The sequence below is a fragment of the Notolepis coatsorum genome (assembly GCF_963971535.1).
Source record: "Notolepis coatsorum genome assembly, chromosome: 10".
Lineage (NCBI taxonomy): Eukaryota > Metazoa > Chordata > Actinopteri > Aulopiformes > Paralepididae > Notolepis > Notolepis coatsorum.
In genome coordinates, this window is record NC_140174.1 from 28,312,624 (window position 1) to 28,331,364 (window position 18,741).

The following is an 18,741-nucleotide window of genomic DNA, read 5'->3' on the forward strand; positions in this document are numbered from 1 at the left end:
GGAACTTGATGCTGGATGAGCGTATTGCTGCGTTGGGAGGCGGAGATAGTCATTGGATTTGGCAAATCACGCTACGTTTAGACTTCAGTGAACTTAGTCAGCACGAGACATTAACCATTTGACAGCAATATATGCGCGCACTGACAGTCGTCCAATTGACATTTCCTGTGAAAAAAAAATCCTCTCCGTCCCGGATGCGTCCAAGTAAAGATTTCTGTTCGTCCCAAATCAATATTTGATCGTCCCCGGGACGACGGGACATCGTTAGTCTCGAGCCCTGAGCGGAAACCTTGGCTGGTACTGTATGTCTCAGTCTCCAGTCCCCCAGGGAGCTCTTGCTCGCTCGCTCGCTCGCTCGCACGCACGTGGTAGTCTACACCCTCCCCAGACAGACAGTAGAGAATCATGTGGTAGTCTACACCCTCCCCAGACTGACAGTAGGGCAGCATGTGGTAGTCTACACCCTCCCCAGACAGACAGTAGAGAATCATGTGGTAGTCTACACCCTCCCCAGACTGACAGTAGGGCAGCATGTGGTAGTCTACACCCTCCCCAGACTGACAGTAGGGCAGCATGCGGTAGTCTACACCCTCCCCAGACCGACAGTGGAGTATCATGTGGTAGTCTACACCCTCCCCATATCGACAGTAGGGCAGCATGTGGTATTGTGGTAGTCTACACCCTCCCCAGACTGACAGTAGGGCAGCATGTGGTAGTCTACAACCTCCCCAGACCGACAGTAAGGCAGCATGTGGTAGTCTACACCCTCCCCTTCGAAACTGGCCACCGTAAATGCCCAAAACCCCCACCACCTCCTAATAGACAGTCTCCTCCCCACCGCATGTATATATTCCCTCCCCACCGCATGTATATATTCCCTCCCCGCCGTATGTATATTTCTCTCCCACCCACCCACCCCCTCCTAATGTACAGTCCCCTCCCCATCATATGTATATACTCTGTCAGGATCTAGGGGTAACAGTACTGTATATTTGAATACCGTTTATGTCACAAATGTATCAGTACTAAATACCTATATGTCCCTATGCCATAAATGTCATGTATGTTGTGTATGTCATAAATGTCTATATGAATTGAAAATGGGGGACCCTGATGGAAACAAGACAAACGTCTTTCTCAGGTCTGCATCCCCTTAACAATTGTATGTATTGAGCCGTACTGTATTGTACCCATTCTGCAATCTGTTAAATAAAGTTTTCATTCATTCATCCCCAGACCGACAGTAAGGCAGTGCAATGACCAGGAGGGAATTGGCATAACGACTAAATTGAGGGATGGGAAAATAGATAAAAATACAAAGATAAAAATACAAAAAAATAATACATCAATCAAATGGTATTCACGCACGCACGCACGCACGCACACACACACACACACACACACACACACACACACACACACACACACACACACACACACACACACACACACACACACACACACACACACACACACACACACACACACACACACACACACACACACACACACACACACACACACACACACACACACACACACACACACACACACATTTGAGGTCAACTCACCAGGCAATCGCTCTAACTGAGTTGAGAGCAGGACAGAATGACAATGACAATGACCATCTGCACTTGCTTTCATTGAACCGAATGAATAATTGGAACGAATTCATTGAATTAGCCACTGGCCTTCCATCTCTTTCTGAACACACGTCCGGGTCTCCTGAGGTGATCTCTCAAAGAGCAACGCTGAAACAGACCCTAGACCACACGTGTCAAACTCAAAGCCTGCAGGGCAAATACCGGCCTCATCCAGGATCAAATCGCTCATCACATTCATTTTGGCCGTGCTGCCTCTGGCTGCAATTCAACCGGCCTGTGTGTGTGTGTGATCCGCGTGGAGGGAGAGAAGTCAGATAGTTCTCCAACTCTGTCGCAGACAGTGAAATCCTGGTTGTTCCCCACCCACCTAGGTTATCTAACTATCGCGCCGCGCCGCCGCCACAACTAGAAACAATGGCCTGGCAAAAAATAAAATAAAACAGTGAGGGTTAGTGTGAGTGAGTCTATCTCTCTCTCTCTCTTTTTTGCATGATTAAAAACGAGGGTTCGAAGGTCTTTTCGAAAAACCCTGCCGAAGTTCGAATCCTAAAAACAGGCTTCGGGGACAGCTCTATGACCCAGACGGTCGATTATCCTGCTCTAGTACTGTGTGGTACTATAGCTATTCTATTGCACTACTTTCATTCTACCAATTTGTATGCACTTCCTGACAATTTCATGATGCCAATGCCTACGGTATGCCTATGTCTATTTTACTGCTGTGAAGCACTTTGTGCTGCGACTCTTGAAAGGTAATAGTGGTAACTAAGGTTTATTATTATTATAGCAAGCAACCATTTTTTTGGTGGGAAGTCGTGGGGTATGAGTTCTGGTTGTTGCAATAGCGACTCCTACTGGTCGGCCGGGTGCCTGTTCAGCGGGGAGGGGATCTGGGGGAGATAGTGTGAACCTCCAGGCGTGTTACGTACTCCCAGTGAAACTCCTCGCTGTCAGCTGAAAAGTAGCTGGTGACTCCACATGTATCGGAGGAGGCACTACACCCTCCCCAGACCGACATTAGGGCAGCATGTGATAGTATATACCAGGGGTAGGCCTGCATAGGCACGCGGGGGCATTTTCATAGGCACAGGGGGCAGCATTAAAAAAAAATATATATATATATATAATAATAATTTTATTTTATTTTTGCTTTGAAATATTATAGTGAAATATTTTGCACTGTTGTCGCATTTATCTTGTTGAAATCCTCCCACAGGTTCTTTTACTACCACATATTTAATTGAGACCCTTTATTTGTTTATTATTTCAATTTAGCTGGAAATACATTGCTACATCATTCAGTAACATTTGCTGAGCCTTATAACAAAAACATTATTACGGTCACCATTGTGAACAGTGAGATTAATCAACACATTTTATTATTTATTTTTCTATTTCATTGAACATTGCAAATGTTAAAAGCCATTTTTTTTACTCAAAATGTGAGTATTACCAAGTCAACTTGTGTTCTTAAAACAATGACAATAAACATAGTTTTATTAGGTTGAAATAATGTGGTTGTGTACTTATTTTTCTGTTAACTTATTATGGATTGAAAACTGAAAACCTTAATGCACAGTAACTGAACTCAATATTTTTAAGTGTAGTCTTATTTACACGATATACCTCACATTCACCCTCCATTCACATCCTGGTGTTCTCCTGGTGTTCTACATTAGGCCTGTAGGTGGAGCTATGACAGCACACGTACAGTACACACACCGATGGTGTGTGATGTGTCCAAACATTTATGGGCAAATGTGAGTGAAATGGTCGCACTGTATGCAGCTGTTTGTCTGCATTGCACCCCCCCCCCCCCCCCAACTCAGATTTAGGGTTGATACAACCATCATAATAATATTGTTAATAATAACAATAACAATAATGATGTAATAATGTAAAAAATATCATTAAAAATACCTGATTATGAGAAATGTTTTACGATGCATGGAATATTGTTGAGGCACACTAGTGGCACACCGACAGTGGAGTATCATGTGGTAGTCTACACCCTCCCCAGATCGACAGTAGGGCAGCATGTGGTATTGTGGTAGTCTACACCCTCCCCAGACTGACAGTAGGGCAGCATGTGGTAGTCTACAACCTCCCCAGACCGACAGTAAGGCAGTGCAATGACCAGGAGGGAATTGGCATAACCAAATAAAATAAATAAATAAATAAAAATAAAATACTAAAAAATAATACATCAATCAAATGGTATTCACACACGCACACACACATACACACACTGAGGCCCATGTCAGTCAGATTTAACTTGAAGGTAAGAGTCCGGTTTATAAAGTAAAAAAATAAGTCATCCCAGTTTCCGTCCGTAGCTGTAACCCTCTTAGCTATGACCACGGCTGTGTTCCGTGTATCCCTTCTAGCCACAGCCCAGCACCTGTGTTCTGTGTACTAAACTGCTTCCATGTATGGCTACAGAGGCGCATGTAGAGAGCTGTTAAGGGCCGCTCTGACCGCCTCCAGCCAAGTCTAGCAGCGCGGCTGCATTCAATTGATTTCCAATGTAGAGGAGCGTATGCGTTACCTTGCGTTGTACCTCATGGCTGCGTACGCTCCTCTCCGTCGTTAAAAAATGTAAAGCAGCCACGTTGCTAGACTTGGCTGCTTTGGGTGAGAACGAACCATTACCAATGTCCCCAGAGATGTAGGTCACCTGGCAGTGGATATGGGTGAACCATGAAGACTTTTGAAGGGTACATATTCAGATGAAGATCGGATGACATGCGACATATGTCGGGCGCAGGGAAATTGGCTTATACAGTCCTTTGATAATGCATGATGAACCGCATGGCACCGTGCGGGCCACTGACCCTGTGAGAACATGAGAGTGAGGGAAAGAGGTAGGCAAATGTTGCGACAGCCCAACAACCCATTTAGTCATTTAGCTTACATGTTCTGCACGAAGTCTGCAGGAAGGGTACAACTGAGTAACAATGTTGAAAATTGGGCGCTGCAGTGTTGAAACATAATAGTATAGTTCGGTAGTAATATAGGCAAGGAAGATTATTTAGTGGAAAAGTGCATCATTTCAGATATTGATGTGTGTTTTTAGTCTACGGCGAAAGATTGGTCGGGTTTCGGCTGTCCTAACTGTGGTGGGAAGTTTGTTCCACCATTGTGGAGCAAGGACTGAGAATATTCTCTTTGATGACCCTCCCGGAGCTCGGATAGGAGTGGGTCTGAGGCGGCCAGAAGATGTAGAGCGGAGGGGTAGTTAAGGACCATTGACCGGAGGTAGGCAAGAGCCGCTCCCTTCGCTGCGTGATATGCCAGGTCGAGGACCTTGAAGTGGAGTCGTGCGGTGATGGGAAGCCAGTACAACTCCTCCGCAACATGTTGCTTTCGTCCATGGGGATCTTGGAGAAGTGTTCATTTGGAAAGGCAGGCTGCACAGCCTAGGGAGTGGACCACTTCAGGCTAGGTTACAGGTGGATGCCTAGTAGTCTGGGTCATGTACATACAGGCTAGTTGTGAAGGACATTCAGATGTCTGCAGATGATAGAAGGTCCTGCATCATTAGCAACTGAACAGTATGGAGATGTTGACATATGTTTTTGTTTGGTTAACTCATTGACTGCCAATAACGAGTAGATTCGTTTTTTGCGCCCATGCATTGAACGCCAAAAAGGAGTATATATTAGTTTTATGTTTTTTCTAGAGTCTCTCGCGCCGCGCACCTTGTGTATGGATGTGGTAACCCTGGGATACATACAACTGAAATACATGACGATCGAATCCCTATAGGTGGCAGTGTCGCCTACCTTTTGAGTACATCTGGGCGAGTTGGTCCTGTCCCCCATGAACTCAGCTGAGCAAACTGTTTGTGAGAGAGGTGAGGTGACAATAGTGATCGGTGTGTAGCAAACGATCGGAGATTATCATGAAGAGGAAAAACAAGGTGAAGACTATCCAGAAGGTGCGTCTTCACCAGACTATGTTGGAGTCCGCATTTCTGGTAAATCAGAAAAATACTAAAGCCAAACCGGCCGGGGATGTAATGTTATCGGTTCAGAGCATCTCACCGCGCCGCAGTAGTCGCAAGAGAGCCCGAATATTTCACTGAAATGTTCAGCGATAGCGACAGTGAGATCACGGAGTCAGACCCAGATGAGCCGGAATGGATGCCAAGTCGAGAAGCAGGTAAGATTACCCATGGTGGTTTTGTGAATAGAACAATAATATGGATCAACATGAGCCCTTTGACCTGGAAATGTATAAGTGTCTGAACTGCACATGCTTCACAAAAGACGCGATATCTCTCTTACATGTACTAGAAAATGAGCAGGGATTTTTGGGAAACTGGACACTCTTTAGCTGAACGGATGATAGCTGATAGAGTTGTACCCTTCCTGATGACTTGTCCTACAGAATTTGTAAGTCGCTTTGGATAAAAGTGTCAGCTAAATGACTAAATGTAAATGTATGTAGAAATAAACCGTTTGTTCCCTGTTGGAGTATAAATATAAGCCTTTATAATGAGCCATAGTATGTCTCCATAGCTATAATATAGAATATACAATGGATCTACAAACATCATCAAAACGGTCTGAAACGCTGGCGCCAGGGAGTAAACTTGGGATAACAGTGTGGCAGAGTTAATAGTTTCATACGCTCCGAACTGGTTGGTTAATATTTGTGTATGCTCTAACCTGGTTGGTTAATAGTTTTGTATGCTCTAACCTGGTTGGTTAATCGTTTTGTATGCTCTAACCTGGTTGGTTAATGTTTTTTTAATGCTCTAATCTGGTTGGTTAATTGTTTTGTATGCTTATATCCATCGCTGTACCCTCTCTGCCAGCGCTATTTGTCTATGGAGATGTTCACCTTCTTTGCAGGGCTATAACTTTTTAAATTGTATTGCTAAATTGACATTACTATGGCCCATTCAACATCAATTATCTATAGTTCAGGATGTAGGAACGTTTTACTTTTTCATTCACACATTCATACAAAAATACCGTCTAGAGTATAAATATGTTTTTATCGTTTTCTGCAGTATTTCCTAGAACGTGAGATATAGACATAAATGCATATAGATTATCAAATGCCGTTTGACACCGATGAACGGTATATCAAAAATGTCAACTGTACATGGTCCTAGACGTTATGACTTATCATCTGCGGGTGAACGGAGGGGGGGGGGGGGTCGTTTATAATTCCGTGGCCGACGTTAAATCATTTATGTAGTATGGGTGATATATTGATCAGAGCAGTTTGTATAGATAATAATAAACAAACAGGCTGAAAGTAACATCAGCCTCCTCTTACCGTTGGGCAATCACACTGCCGCAAACAGATCCCAGTTATGTGATGTTGATCGAGGTGATCCAGTTCCGGTTTGTATAATACTAATATACGTCCAAATCATGTTGTTTATTGAGTTATGGCAACGGATCGATATCCACGGTGTCTTGATTGAGTCCCGGGAGCGATAACGAGTGGCCGGACGGAATAGGGGACGGACCAAGCACTTCCGGCCACTTCCGGTTTGGCAACTCGTCGATCGGCCACGAGGTGGCGGTATTGAAGCATTGCAGAGTTGAGCGGAGTCCTACAGCACCAGCCAAGACTCCGTGGGTGAAATGTGAATACCATGACGAAAATATGAAATATTGATCTCAAAGACGCCTTACGGCGGCGTCATTGGCAGATTACGCATGACGTTGAATGACGTGTTAACACGTCATCGGCGGAGAATGGGTTAATAGTTTTGTATGCTCGAACCTGGTTGGTTAATAGTTTTGTGTTATGTGCGGCAGCAGAGATAGATTCCAACACAATCAAATCACACACACACACAGGCCGGTTGAATTGCAGCCAGAGGCAGCACGGCCAAAATGAATGTGATGAGCGATTTGATCCTGGATGAGGCCGGTATTTGCCCTGCAGGCTTTGAGTTTGACACGTGTGGTCTAGGGTCTGTTTCAGCGTTGCTCTTTGAGAGATCACCTCAGGAGACCCGGACGTGTGTTCAGAAAGAGATGGAAGGCCAGTGGCTAATTCAATGAATTCGTTCCAATTATTCATTCGGTTCAATGAAAGCAAGTGCAGATGGTCATTGTCATTGTCATTCTGTCCTGCTCTCAACTCAGTTAGAGCGATTGCCTGGTGAGTTGACCTCAAACGTGTGTGTGTGTGTGTGTGTGTGTGTGTGTGTGTGTGTGTGTGTGTGTGTGTGTGTGTGTGTGTGTGTGTGTGTGTGTGTGTGTGTGTGTGTGTGTGTGTGTGTGTGTGTGTGTGTGTGTGTGTGTGAGAGAGTGTGTGTGTAAGTGAGTTTGGATAGATTGAATGAGAGACGGATGGATACAGATCTAAATGTAGCCCCTTGTCTTTCTGGCATCCAAGGACAGTGTTCTGTTGTTCCTCGTGTGGACATTTGGTTCCTAAAACGCTAGGAAAACAAGGACACACACACACACACACACACAGAACCCCAGCCCTCCACACCCTGCCAGCCAGTCCCAGTGACACAAACCTAATAGTCAACCTAAATATATCTCGTATTGAGTTTGAGCTCTGAGACACAGTTGTTTATGCTCAATAATGCACATCATGGCGTGCGTCAGATTCAGATTCAGATTCCTTTATTAAGCCATTTGTGTAAAAACACATTGGTTATTGTTGTGGCATTACAGTGTATGCATTTCCATTATCTTTCCCCACAGTAACAACAACACCAACACAGACATACTGTAGGACAAAAGAAAACAGTGCAGTGGAGGATTAATAATTTAAATACATGTATGTATATATATATATAAAGTGTAGAGTGCAGAGTTCCAGTAAAGACTAGTGCAGTGCAGTGTCATTGTGCCAGTGTCACTTGGGGGCGGAGGGGAGGGGGTGGGGGCTGAGGCATTGATCAGCCTGGCGGCTGAGGGGAAGAAACTCAGTCTGTGACGAGCTTTCACAGCCTTTGGGATCCTCAGCCAGAGGGGAGCAGGGTGAAGAGGCTGTGTCCGAACAACATATCTATGCAATCCCGCATGTAATTATGAATGTGGAAACTCCGCCTCGAACCTCATGAGGCGCTGACAAGGACAGCAATTATTATAGAAGTAACTATAGAACATAGGTGGCGTTACATTTTTTTTTTGGAAGTTGTATTCTAAACCCTGTTAACTCATTGACTGCCACACTGTTTTCCCATCTTTACTCCCTGGCGCCAGCATTATTGACCATTTTCATGATGTTTGCGGACCCATCGTATATTCTATATTATAGCTATGGAGACAATAGTACTGTATGGCTCATTTGACAGGCACTATTTATAGTTCAACAGGGACAAACCAGTTCATTTCTACATACTTTCGTGTGTGCGCTATTCCACGCTAAACATCGCCCTGTTTCAAAATAATCCAGTCTCGTTTTCTAGATCGTGAGATATGACGTTATATGCATATGCGCAAATCGTTCGGGTTTTTCCCGACCATAATAGCAACAAAACAAAAGAAACACATGGCGATACTGAACTGGCAGCTGCACTTACGCTACAATTTAAATGATTGCACGTTCCATACAAGCTCTCCCCAGATGCACCAAGCTCATGGTAGCCCTGCAAAAAACAATGACTTGAATACCAATAATTTTTTATATTAATTCATCTACCGATAGCCAGGGTGCCCCCCCAAAAATACCTGGCTTTTTAAGAACTTCAATTTTATATATTTTTTATTTTAATACTCTGCAGTGTCACAGTGTGTGTGTGTGTGTGTGTGTGTGTGTGTGTGTGTGTGTGTACAGTAGCCCCAGAGAGAGAGAGGTTCAGGTGCATGCTAGCCTAGCTTAAAGGTCCCGTGTCTTGCTATTCCTTTCACTATTTGGGCAATGTTACACAATTCCTGTGAGTCTATGGAACACATCTGTAAGGTTTTTTTCATAAGAATTCATTGTTTTGTATTTCTAATCAAGTACTCTAAAGCAGCATTTTTCCACTTCAAGATTTCAAGCTGTTTTGGGCTGGGCTTTGAGTGACAGTCACCCACAGTCTGCACTGGCAGACAGAGAGAGACATAGAGAGATTGAGGGGGATACTAATTAATTTCGCCGCGGGGGGGCATAATCCCACGGGACAATGCATTGGTAACTTGTTTCAAATGACAATATACCCCTGTGAATATTATTGCACGGATCGGAACACGGGCGTGCGCGTGGGAGCGTGCGCAATGATATTTTGCAGCAGGTTGACAGTGATATGCGAGTGCTCCCGACTGCGTGTGTGTTTCCCCGAGAGAAGCTCCTGCCCCGCGCGTGGTCGGGAATGTGTGTGTGGGGTGCTCATGTCCCTCTCTCTCTCTCTCCCTCTCTGTCTCGCTCTATTGAGGATATTGTCTCAACTGAATTGGAGCAATCCGCCAAAATGAGAATTGATACAAACCCCTAGTTGCTAATGATGCAAGACCTTCTATCATCTGCAGACATCTGAATGTCCTTCACAACTAGCCTGTATGTACATGACCCAGACTACTAGATATCCACCTGTAAACCCCATTGATACAAACCCCCATTGCTAGAAAACAATGCTAAACACTGGAAAAGGCCATTTATAAGACAGGGGACCTTTAAAGGAACACGCCAACTTTTTGGGAAATTAGCTTATTTGCCATCTACCCTGGAGTTAGACAAGCAGATACATACCCTTTTCTTATCCGTGCATGCATTTTTTAAATCCCTGTCTTTTTTTATAAACGCATACAAAAAACAATATTAACTTTTTAGAAAATGAAAAAAAATTATCTAATAATTTTTATATATATATATAAAATATCAACTGCAATGCCAGACTGCTCCGCAGTGAAATTGTTGCCTCCTTTGCTCCATGCATGCAAGCTGTCCAAATACACAATGTCCAAATCCATCAAAATCCATGCTCTGAGAGGGGGTTCCCAGCGCATAGCTACCAGCTTCTTCACTGCTGTCAGCACAGCGGCAAGAGCAAGGGAGGGACATTCATCTCAAACAATTCTGAAAGTTTTGCGGTTTGTTTTTCTTTCATGAATTGACGTGTCTTTTCCCAGGTGGCTCGCGGTGGCTCTGATTGTGTTGGACCAAGACCACCCCTTAGTACCCAATCAAGGCCCAGATAACATGCCTGTAGGAGATGAAACACATGGGGGCGTTATGTAACCAAGGTTGTTCATGTGAGTGTGTGTGTGTGTTTTGAACCCAGGACCAGCCCCTCATGTGCCCACCTGCAGAAGCTCTTTTCGCTCCCGGTACAGTGGGCTTCAGTAAAGTACCAATCTATAAGTCCATCAATCTGCTGTCGTGCTGCGAAGCCGCTGTTCTGTTATCTTCTTCAATCACAATGGCGATCGATTGGAGTGCCTCGAGTCCTTGTGCTTCCTTGGGACCGAGGAGGACTGATGCCTTATTTTTGAGCCACTTTATGTAAAGACTGCCTATGGGGAGATGGGGTGATCTGAGTGCATTCATAGCAGAAGACAGCAGAGGTTATTACAACTGGAGGTTCACAGGGTTTGTTTGAATGTATAAGACAAGAGACAGCAAACAGCCAAACTATAGCAAAACATCCATTTACAAACTCTCTCACAACTTCCAGTTGTATGCTCAGTACTTCGCAAACGCATGCATTGCTAAAACCTTGCTAATGAAAACATTTCCGGTTAAGCGCTGCATTCAAATGGAACTTGTGTTTTCTGTGTTCAAAAGAAGAGTCATGACGAATGACCCACTGTTGAACGTGGTATTCTCAACGTTGTAAGTGAAATATTGTTAGCATCAGTGGCTTCGCGATGCACTTCCCAGTTGCCTACGACTTCAAAGTTCCATATTTGAAGGCAGCATTGAAACGGAAATGTTTTCGTTAGCAAGGTTTTAGCGAAAAGAAAGTACTGAGACTATTGGACACAGGCGATACATACACCACAGAGGTAAGGGAAATAATTAAAACACACACCAAACAAACAACCAAATAAAATGACAAGGTATGTAATACATGAAGCAGAACATTCTATTCAGTTAATGTCATTACTAGGGATGGGCACTTTTTTTTATCCAGATCGATTGATCGCATGATATACTCGAGTAATCGTGGATTAGGCTACTCGTGGAGAAAAAAATATAATAATAATAAAAAAATATATATATATTTAAATCTTACAAAAAAAATTAAAAAAAAATTAAAAAAAAATCATAAACATTATTAATAATTTAAGATCGAGTTTTTTCATTCATCGATTACTCACGCCCATCCCTAGTCAGTACATGTCAGTTAAAAGGCTGACAGTTGCAGGTGTGTGGTGTAAACAACTCTGCGATAGAGTCCTTAACATTCTGCGCCAGACCCGAGATTTCTCGGGTTAACTCGCCAGCGGTTGAGCGCCAGACCCGAGATTTCTCGGGTTTTGATCCTTTGATCCCCGTTCTAAATCATCATTCTAGCCGTCCCTGGGTCGTTTGTATATGTTTGAATTGCAATGCCGATCGACTATCACCAGGTGGCAGTATCGTCTGTGTCTGAACTGGAATGGCTTGGTGTTGATACATCTCGTCATACGTCTTCCTTTTTTTTTTTTTTTTTTGTAGGGGCTCCTCCTCCTGCTTGAACAGAGATTCACATTGATTGCCTCGAAATTCCGTTGCCTAAGTGTATTTTACCATCAAAACGTGTATAGACATATACACTGGTAATCGCGATGCGATCACTTGGAATTATTATTTTTGGAATACCTTCTGGCTAAGGTAAGGTATATTCTATGTCTATTCTACCGAACCTGAAACGTGTTTTTCTAACGATCACAGTTCTGTGTTTCACCGGACGTTAAACATGCTCGGCAAACGCGATCACAGTTTTGAGTTAAAATGCCTCCCCCCCCCCCTTGATGATTTTGTGAAGGTACATACATGTTATATACCTTTGATTTGGGAGTATTTGGGAGTTCAGGGAATCAACCAGAGCGATTAGGGGTTATTGCACATAACACATTTTATCTCGCGATCTATGAAAAAAGACTGGATTATCTTGGAAATGCACGATGTTTAGCGTGTAATAAACTACAAACTACAGTGTGTAGAAACTAGAAACACACTATTTTTCCATGTTGCACTACAACTAGTGTCTGTCAAATGAGCCACACCATTGTCTCCACAGCTATAATACGGAACACACACACAGCTTTGCAAACATAGTGAAACACAGCGGAAACGACTATCAAGCTGGCCATCTAGCGGTAGAGATAACCGCTACGCGTGGCGCTGAAAGTGTTAAAAGTAGTGAGGGGGATCAATTTGTCCATTTTCTAAATCTTTTGCATTTCCTGACGGAATCACTGTGGAGCACAGGGGCACTGCATTAGACCGGTTGCCAGAATAACAAGTAATGAATTCACTCAACACCACCTTTTCATTCCGGCGGGCCACTTAGGCTACATTCAGAGTTCAGACTGCAGGCAAAATCAGATTTGTTTGTGAATGATGTGTTTTTTTTTAACGACAGTGTGAACAGCACACATCACATGGAATCTGATCTTTTCAATTCTGATTTGGGACACTTTCATATGTGGTCCTAAATCAGATACAGGTCCGATTCTTTGCAATGTGACCTCAGTCTGAACAATCATGTGACTTTCATGCGACTTTTACGTCACTCTAGATTGACATTTGTCACAATTTTTTATGTTCATCTTCATTATTGTTAATTTGCACATGCGGGTCAGTTCAGGAGCGTGACCGGTTCACATTGAAATCTGATATCGGCCACATAAAAAAAATATTATGTGAACAGCCAAACAAAAGAAATCTGATCTGAGCAATAAATCAGATTTGAGCACTAAAGCTTGCAGTGTGAACACAGCCTCAGATGGTTATAGTTGCCTCTTGCTGCACCGTCACCAAAGGGACATCTGTAACACTAAAGATGGTGCTAACAAACAACTAAATGAATCGCTACAAAATATTATGAGAAAATTAAATGTGATTATTTATGATGAGTAAAATCATTATTGACTGCATCGTGAGGTGCAGTTAAAGATGTTTCGAATTAACAAGGATCTCGGTTAAGATCCATGGTGAGTGGTTGCCATGGTATTGAAGGACTCTGTGGAAGAAATCAATGGATGGAAAAAAAGCAATTTTCCTATCACAGACATGGTCAGTTTTGACCAATTTAACCATTTTAGTAATTTCAGTAATTTACCAATGATTTCAAATATGAAAGACAAGTGATGATATGAATTATTCTTATATTCATTCAAAGAGATAAGGGTCTGGTCTTATTTAGTCCCCATTCTAGATAGTGACCATTCACACTGTGGTATGCAGCTTTGTCAATTGACCAAATATTTTGTGAGCTAGCCTCCGAAATGTCCACAGGTAAAGTGTGCTATAGCTTTGGTGCGTAATTAGGGTGCATGCATGCAGGCTGTTGCTGGTAACCTTCAATACACCAGTAGTAGATGATCGTAATGTTCTTGGGGGCACATAGTTGACTAAATAGTTGGCAATGTAGCTTGGTCCTGTTCCATTTAGGGCTTTGTATTGTAACAACCCTGGGATTGAGGTGATTGGTCAGCTGAGCTGTCACTCTGTGCTCTATCAACCTGGGGCTGGCAGGTGACGCTATTGGTCACGCGAGCCCGTGGTTGGTAGAGGGGAGGGGGCAAGGGCTGAGGGTATAAGAGGGTGTACCTGAGACTTTGAATAAACAGTAGGGATGCCCCGATCGATCGGCCAGCGATCGGTATCGGCCGATATTCAGTATAAATATGAGATCGGTGAATTCCGATAATGCTTTATTTTCGCCGATCGTGAAAACCGATAGAAAAACATGATCCAATTCTTAGCGGAGATCTCACTCGCTCTCAGACACACAGAGCTGCAAACTGCCATTCCTCCTCCTCCTCCTGCCCCTCCCGCACCCGTGTAAACACAGAGGAGGCTCCTCTGCTCTAGTCTATAGTGCATGGGACCGTGAGCTAACGTTAGCTACCTAGTTTCTTTAATAGTTGTCATACAGAAGTACAGAATACTTTCATACAAAATGCTTCTTACTGTTACGCTCCAGAGACTGTGCTAGACAAGATAGTATCAAATAACATAGTATAGCATGTAATTTAGAAGAAGAAAATGAGGCCACAGTGTTCGGTATAGACATATGTACAATGTTCTGAGTTACCATATAATATACAATACTATGCAGTGTACTAATGTACAGTACTATATAGTGCAAAGCAGAAATGGGATGAGGTACAATTTAGGTACAATTTACAGTAAGGTGTACGAGTTGTAGTGCAATCCTTCATCAATAAATATAAAGTGTGGGGAGTGGGTGCTACAGTGTGTTTGTTTAAAGTGGGTGTGTGCTATAAAGTGTGTGGAGTGGGTGCTACAGTGTGTCTGTTTAAAGTGAGTGTGTGCGTGTGGATGTGTGTGCTATGTGCGTTTGGTGGTTGTTGTTGTGTAGTGTTCATTGTTCGTTTAGCAGTCTGATGGCCTGGGGATAGAAGCTTCTTCTGAGTCTTTCTGTGCTCGCCTTGAGACTCCGGTATCGCTTGCCTGACCGCAGCAGTTCAAAGAGGCAGTTGTTCGGGTGACTGGAGTCTTTAATGATTCTCTTAGCCTTGCCCTTGCAACGCTAAGAGATAGCCTTACCTAGCTATCGTTACTGTTTAAACAAAATGACGCAGTCAACTATTCACTTTTAGTTTAATACATGAGGCATTGTCTAACGGTATCTAGCCGGCTAGCTACTGATAGCTCCTGATATCAACAAATGCTCCAGCAATAGTCTAGTAGTGCATGTTGATACCTCCGTTAGCTCACGTTAGCTCACTGTTCAAAACGAAATGTCCCATTAAACTAAATAGTTCACTGAGGCGTTGTCTTAACGTTATCTAGCCGGCTAGCAGTAGCTACAGATAGCTCCTGATATCAATGTCTTATAACATTGATTCGATGCGTATTCGAGCCCCTGGCTTCCATCGCATGAGGGCAGAGTATAGGGTCCAGCTGCAGCGCCGGAGAATCCTTGCTGGAGCTGGAGGCTACTCGAGTATACACAAAGCAGAGTATACACACAGACAGTGGAGATAGCGAGCATTTTGACTTGTTGCGTGGTGGCGATGTCTCGCAGATAATACAACTACAAGTATAATTATATAATATATATATTTTATAATAAAAAAATGTAAAAAAAAGTATATATATATATATAAAACCAAAAACGATCGGTATCGGATCGGTATCGGCCGATATGGCTCAAGACGATCGGTGATCGGTGGCAAAAAACGTGATCGGGGCATCCCTAATAAAGAGATAAGTGAGAAACAACAACCGAGTCGGTGAGTCATTAATAGCGGAGATGCTAGATGGTATAAGGAGGAGGAGCTTGAAATCAATTCTAAATGTTATCGGAAGCCAGTGCAGAGTAGCTAACACTGGACTAATGTACTCAAATCATACAACCTAGCAAAGATGGGACCAAGTCATTGTTTTGCAAGTCCCAAGTCAATCTCAAGTCTTTACACTCAAGTCCCATTTAGGGCTTTGTATATAAGGAGGAGGACCTTGAAATCCATTATAAATGTTATCGGAAGCCAGTGCAGAGTAGCTAACACTGGACTAATGTACTCCCTCTTCTTGGTTCTAGTTGATAGCCTAGCTGCAGAGTAGCTAACACTGGACTGATGTGGTATCTCCTCTTGGTTCTAGTTAATAGCCTAGCTGTAGAGTAGCTAACACTGGACTGATGTGGTCTCTTCTCTTGGTTCTAGTTCTAGACGCCTGCGAACCCCAGCTACTAGGACAGAGATGCTTAGGCTCAGCTTCTTCCCCCAGGCCATCAGAGCCTTGAACAATGAACATTGAGTGCCACAGAACACTGAACTATCCACACACAAGCACACATGAGCACACACACGACACGCACGCTGTGCACTAGCAGCCACTTTAACACTTTAACATGAGCGGGCACACACTCATGCCGCACTCACACACACTTATTGCCAAAAGGAAAGGCCACTTTAAATTAGTATAGTGCACAGTAACAGTATATTGCACTACCAAAGCTACCTAGCATGTCCTATATGCTCTGTAAATAACTATGTACAGATACCGAGATGTCACGCCATGTTACCTGTTACCTGTTATTGCACAATGTTGTTTTTATTGGATTCTATTATATGTTGTACCACTGTATTGCACATCGTTGCGGGCAAGACCACCCGCATTTCATTGTATACTTGTATGCCGTGACAAATAAAACTCTTGACTTGACTTGACTTGACTAGTTAGTTAGGGTGACCATATTTAGATTTTCAAAAAAGAGGACATAGCGTGGAATAAACTCGCAGAAACGGTAAAGTGTGCCACGGGCACGCCATGATTCCGATCCGCGTGAAAATATTCACGGCCATAGAGGAGACCGTGGGACACCTTTTTGCAACCGAATATGTGTCTAGAATTTGCTCCCACGCGGCGTGCAAAATCGTGCAAGTCTTGTTTACATCAGGGTCCCCCATTTTCAATTCATCATAAATGTACAGTTCCCTCCCGCTTGTATATATTTACTGTATGTCACAAATGTAACAGTACTGCTTTGAGGTCTTTCTCTGGTCTGCATCCCCTTAACAATTGTGTATTGAGCTGTACTGTACCCATTCTGCAATCTGTTAATACAGTTTTCAATCAATCAATCAATCAATCAATCAATCAATCAATCAATCCCGCAGTGCAATACTCCAATTCAGCCATTGGGTGGGACGGTCACGTGACCCAAATCAGCCAATGGAAGCGAGGGTCCTTAAAGTGTGGGTCCTTAAAGTGTTGCGGTCCTGAGAGTGTTGGTGCTGTCGTCCTGCAGCTGGATACTATTGCCTCACAGCGCGGCCATCAGCGCGCGACCCAGAGAACGCCGCTGCATGCTTCTCCGGGAGTCCGGTTGGATAATCTGGCGCGCCATGTAAAAAGTCGCATGCCTGACATATCGGCATGTAACTCAAGAACCGAGGCACGGATTTTGGCGATCCTGATGGCATTCGAACGGCAACGAATATTGCTTTAATTCGGTAATTTATATGTTCGGCGAAAAATGCAGCCCCGAGCCTTCAGATGCTCGCAAAGGGCCGTGAAACTGAAACTGAAACTGAAAAACAATGAAACCCCGGACATTTCGATGAATTAATAAACCCCCCCCGGACGCCTCGGACAGGGCGTGAAAAGAGGACATGTCCGGGCAAAAGAGGACGTTTGGTCACCCTAAGTTAGTAGCCTAGCTGCAGAGTAGCTAACACTGGACTGATGTGGTCTCTCCTCTTGGTTCTAGTTGATAGCCTAGCTGCAGAGTAGCTAACACTGGACTATGTGCGCTCTCCTCTTGGTTCTAGTTGATAGCCTAGCTGCAGAGTAGCTAACACAGGACTGATGTGGTATCTCCTCCTGGTTCTAGTTAATAGCCTAGCTGCAGAGTAGCTAACACTGGACTGATGTGGTCTCTCCTCTTGGTTCTAGTTGATAGCCTAGCTGCAGAGTAGCTAACACAGGACTGATGTGGTCTCTCCTCTTGGTTCTAGTTGATAGCCTAGCTGCAGAGTAGCTAACACTGGACTATGTGCGCTCTCCTCTTGGTTCTAGTTGATAGCCTAGCTGCAGAGTAGCTAACACTGGACTGATGTGGTCTCTCCTCTTGGTTCTAGTTGATAGCCTAGCTGCAGAGTAGCTAACACTGGACTGATGTGGTCTCTCCTCTTGGTTCTAGTTAATAGCCTAGCTGCAGAGTAGCTAACACTGGACTGATGTGGTCTCTCCTCAGTGGCGGCCCGTACTATCTACTGTTGGGTGGTCGCAGCCAGGGGGTTCACGTTAGGTCGAGTTCAAAATGTAACGTTCTGTATCATAGTCGGTTCCGCTCGGCGTCACTCATGCACTGTCCTCGCACACGTGCACGCGCACTGAATAAAGACCACAATGTACCTTTAATCCCAATATTTGTCTGACCACACCCCTATCAGCTCACCTACATAAGCAGGTGTGTGGTCACCTGCTCTCCTCCTTTCTCGCTTTAACCACAAGGAAGTGCCTCTGTAGATCCCCACTTGACGTGATGTAATGGTAGAGAAGAGTTGGAAAACGAGATACGTTGACATCATATCTTTAT

At 43.8% G+C, this 18,741-nt stretch overlaps 1 protein-coding gene across 1 annotated transcript in view; it reads right to left on the reverse strand.

The window, feature by feature from the left end:
- pemt (phosphatidylethanolamine N-methyltransferase) overlaps positions 1-18,741 on the reverse strand; it is a 232,754-nt gene that overhangs the window by 127,972 nt on the left and 86,041 nt on the right. The window lies entirely within an intron of this gene.